Below are 5,121 nucleotides of genomic sequence, written 5' to 3'. Positions count from 1 at the left end.
TGACTGAGCTCATCATCAGAAACCTTCAGTTTCAAGTTTATCTCAGCTATCTCCAACGCGTTGGCACTTGAAGTGCAGCATGAAGCCTGCTCGGTAGAATTATAAAATTCCAACGACTATGAGTTACTAGCATACAAGGCATTTGGCCGGAATTACTTTAGAATGCCGTTACGATTAGAAAATATTAGCATTACTCTTCCTGCACAGGAGTTATTCTGAGCGACGAGTAAGCTTGTTAAACTTACCCCTCGCTCGGGTGTTGTTATGCCCATAAAAGCATATATATAATTTTGTAAATAAAACCCAAAAGATTACAGAGCTTACCTTAAAAACCGTTAGCAAGCCGTTTAAGGCTTCGTTCAGTCTGTTATTAACGAACATAATACTTTTTAAGACCACACGCATAAGGTTGCGATGTTCTTCGGCTATAGAGGAGCCGATCAAGGCGTCCTCAATTATGGTCAGCCACCTAGCCATAGCTTATTCTATTGTGGGCGGTGCTGGGGGTAGCATAGAAGACACCGGAGCATCTGGTCCCCCCGAAGCTGTCCCTGGGCAATGCTCGGGGGGAATTTGGTTATTTTCTCCACTTGCGGAAACAGAACCACCCCTGGATCTCAATGACCGAGGTATGTACCTCGGCCAAAATCTCGTGGTCCTCGACGACCGGTGTGTTAACACCACCCGGAACCTCTCGGTCCTAGGAAGCTGGTGTATTGACTTCGGTTGGGACCTCCCGATCCTTGGCGTCCGATGTATCCGCCTGGACCATCACCACCTCGGTAATGGACGGCGGGGCCTCATGGGACGTCACCTCGGCCAGCTCGTTCAAGGACCGGGGAGGGGTATTGTGGGATGCGTTCCCACTCTACGCCAGCTCGGCGGGCAGCGAACCCTGTGACACTTGATATGTCGGAAGATCTTGGACCGAGTTGTGACAGGAAACAACTCGGTTCTCATTATTGATAAAAATTCGGTATAACTCTGTTAAATTAAGGAGTGGATATTGTACCTTCGGGACGGGAGATTGACCAGGAATCGCCCCGTAGTCTCCGACCTCGTCATTAGAGTCCGGGCTTGCACCGAGAAGGGCGACCTTGCGCTTGCGAGGTTTTTTCGGAGCCCGAGGAGGTAGTCCCTGCTCGGCCCCCTCCCGGGCTCCCCTCTTCATCGCCTGAAGAGAGTCTTTCCCTTCCTCCTCTTCTGCCTCCCCCTCGTGCGTAGAGGAGGCATGGGTGTCCTTGGATCGAATGGAGACCCCCACGGGTCTCGTACGTCTTATTGTCCGACGCCGCGTATGGAGCCTCTACTAGCATCAACTCCAGTAGAGGAGCCCGGGGTTCCTCGGGCAGGGGAGCTGGGCCTTCTATGTTCTTGGCCAGTTCCATCCACTCCTGCAAAAGAAAAGGGGTAGTAAGACCTTCAATGAAACATAAACTCCAAGTAGATATAAGAGCTCAGACGTACCTCCACCAGGGGAGTATTGTCGTCCAAGACGGTGCCTTCGTCATCGGTCGGCAACTCCTATTGCAGTTTGAGTAGTATCCGCCACAGATCTTCATGAGTGGTGCAGTAGAAATTGAGCACAGTCCAAGGCTCGTCAGCCTTGTGAGACCACATCCGATTGTCCCAATGCTGGCAGGGAAGGACGTGGCGATGGAGTGTAACTTGGACCACATCGGCCAGTCGGATGTTGGACGCCACCATTTTCTTGTTGCGTTTTTGCAGCTGCTTCACATCCGAAGACGAGCCCTAGTCCAGACCTTTCATGACCCATGAGGTCAGCCTCACCGGGGGACCAGACCTAAACTCGGCGAACATGGCCCAATTTTCTTCTTGGGGTTTTGTGATATAGAACCACTCCTTCTGCCAGTTCTTGATGGCATCGATTAGTGTGCCTTCCGGCTATGGTACGCGGTAGATCTTGCTTATCAAGCCTCTCTTGTTATTCTTCCATCTCTGTTCTAGCCGTAGTGTTCAAATGTCTCAAAGGTTCTTGTTTTCAATCCTTTCAATTATTTCGAGGTGCTCAACCTCATCAAGTTTTCTTTATACTGGTGCGATATCTCTCTTTTAAGCAATCTTTTCACCCGTGGTTTCTTTGAGTGGGCCCATAACCCACAGGTTCTTTCCCACGATCTTTTATGGCTCTTGTAATATTTTCGGAGATCCTTAATTCTTTTCAACTATAACATAAGTATGAATTTCATTAGTCATATTCCTTCTTCAAGCTTGCTTCAAATTTATTTTCGTCATTGGCTCAATTTTTCCTTGTTCTTATTCTGGAGTGTCTCAAATCTTGGTCCATTCTCTTGAAGATTCATCATTTCAGCTTTGTGGCATCATCTTGAAATGTCCCAATCATGAGAATCCCTTTCTTGCTATCCGGCGCATTTCTGAGTTGTTTTCATTCTTGATCCTCCGAAGGCCATCATTTCAGAAGATTTCTTCTTTCTCAGCTTTCAGCTTTCATCCTCAAATTCTTCTCAATTATGTCTCTTCGTTCGTCTCTTTATTACTTCGGTGCCATGTTCAAGTTTTCTTTCAGTTGGCTCATGATCTCTTCATTCTCATTTATCTCCATTCATTCTCATGTATCCCCATTCGTTTCAATTCTCACAGGTGTTCCTTTCAAGATTTCTTCTAGTTTGTGCTCATATCTCTCCTCAATATTTTCATGAATAATAAGTGCTTTGCTAAATCCGTTGCTTGTCATCAATTAACTTGATGAAGGATAAGCATAATATAATTCTTATTCTCGTTCATAGTGAATTGAATTCTTCTTCCGGAGTGGCTCATGATATCAATTCTTTTTCTCAAGTGTTCTGCAATATTCTTGTGGTAATACCTCAAGTATTCTATCTCTTGCATTTCAAAGTGCAATTCTTCCTCCTTTATCCTTTGAGTTGGTATTATAACATTCTTGTTAGTGGAGTCTCGAAGAGATTTGTTTCAAGAATGAGATAATTAAACCCACCATTCTTTGATCATGAGATAGTTTCAACCCATGATTTCTTCATTGAGCTATCTTGGTTAAGATTCACCTGAAGCTTTTCCTATGGTTTGTTGCTACTATGGTGATTATCGATGATCCAAGTTCTCAATGTATGCTCTTGCTGAAATAAATTTCCCTTCTCTTCTTTCTCCCAATCAATCTTTGTTTCCGTTAGTGGCTCGTTGTCAAGTCATCGTTAGAGATGGTTTTCGTAAGTCCACTACAAGCTTGTTCTTTCGTTGATTTTCAACAACTCCATTCAATTCTTCTGTCAGGCTGCTATTAAATTCAATTGTGCTAGTAGTTGTCTTTCTCTTTTTGATTCTTTCTTCCGAATGATCTAGTTTCTATTCTCTTGTTACGGAGGCATTGTGATGTTGGTCTTTTGGGTCAATCATCTTGTTCTATCAAGATCTTGTTCTCTCCTTGCTTATTCAATTTAGTTAGTTTGTTGTGAATCTTCTCAAGATCTTTCTATTGTATCAAATTTTTGTACCTCTTTTCCTACCAAAGTGCTGCCGAATTTTTGTTTGAATTCTTGCTTGTTCGTCATGTCATTCCTCATCTCTTTGCAACCTTCAAGGATCGTTGGTTCCACTCGTTTGTCATAGAAGCAACTAAGTTTTACCTCTTGTTCTTTCTCATCCTCTTCCCCTTTCTTTCTTGGATCTCTGGTCGAGATCCTCTTGTAGTGTAGGAGAGTTGGGACAGCCCGAGACCGACGTTCCAGAAGATTCCCCTTTTCTTTCCGTTTTCGTCATGTTTTTATTTTATTTGTCGCATCATCATCGCATCATTCGCATCATCCGCATTGCATCGGCATCCCATTGTCGCCATTTTTCAAACTCGCATCCGTTATTAGTTGCCGGTTCTCCCCGTGTTCGTCGTTGTCCGTGTTGAGCCCGACCACACTCGCACGCGCCCGCGACATCGTCAAAATCTTGTTTTTAAAAGTGTGTGTAAAACTTTCTCTGATTGGGTTGAAACTTGGGGTGCGGTCTTATTTAGATATAGGTAGGCGCCTGTCAAATTTCGTCGCAATCCGTCTGGTACCCGAACAGTCGACCATAGCGGCACCGTATTCGGTCTATTGTCGGATGTTTTATCGGTGTTTGAAAATGCGTTGCCGGGTGCCCGTTTCCCTCTCATTTCCGGCTAACCTACTCTATACGGCCACTTAGCCCATCCCGTGTTCGAGATCGTTCGATTCCAATCGCACGGTTGGAACCGGGGCGAAAAACTGCTAAACCTAGCCCCCCATTGTTATAAATAGACCCCCATGCCATTTTTAGCGGAACCTCTCTCTCCCTCATTTTCCGTGCAAACGCTAGCCTCCCACCTCTCTCTCCAGAGTCTACAGGGCCCGCCCGAGCCCATCGCCGGCCCTCCCGGGCCCATCCGGCACGCCGCCGCCCGACCGAGCCGCCTTGCGCCTCCCTGCCTCCCTGCTCGCACCCATGGACGCAACCATGGAGGAGCAGGCTCCTCCCTCCGGCAACCCCCAAGCCGGACCTCACCAGATCCCAGGCCAGGACTGCCGCCGCCGAGATCAACCTCTCCTTCCTCCTCTTCCCTCTCTCCCTATCTCATCTCATCTTTCTCCTCGTTGGATGTGCAGGATCCGCCAGAGTCGTCGAAGACCGACGTCCTGCTACCCCGTCGCGAGCCTCGATCCGGCCGCTACCGACCGGATCCGCCGGTTCTGGTCGTCGTCGTCTCGTTCCCGGCCGGCCTGAAGCGTGCGTCAGCCGCCGCCCCGTGTTCCCGGAGCCTCCGCCGCCAAGTCTGGTGCCTCGTGCAGAGGCACGAGGAGGACGAAGCCTCCGCTCGCTCGCCTGGGCTGGCCAGCGCCTAGTGGGCCGCTACGCCACCCAGGCCCAGTGCCTCGCCTTCCGAGGCCCAGCAGCAAGGCCAGTCCACCCTGGCCTAGGCCTGCCTCCCCCGCTGAACCAGGCCGGCCCATGGTGAACAGCTCCCGCCCAAGCCCGCTATTCTTCGCCCCGGGCGAGAGATAGCTATTCTGCGCCTATCAGTTTGGCCCGTTTAGTATTTAGGATTTATCTGCGATTTAATTATTTTCAGGAATATATTAAATATTAAAATGCTCGTAGTTTATTATCCGTATA

Source organism: Hordeum vulgare, chromosome 7H, assembly GCF_904849725.1.
Source record: "Hordeum vulgare subsp. vulgare chromosome 7H, MorexV3_pseudomolecules_assembly, whole genome shotgun sequence".
Taxonomy (NCBI): domain Eukaryota; kingdom Viridiplantae; phylum Streptophyta; class Magnoliopsida; order Poales; family Poaceae; genus Hordeum; species Hordeum vulgare.
The sequence above is the reverse complement of the archived record's forward strand: the minus strand, read 5'-3'. Positions refer to the sequence as shown.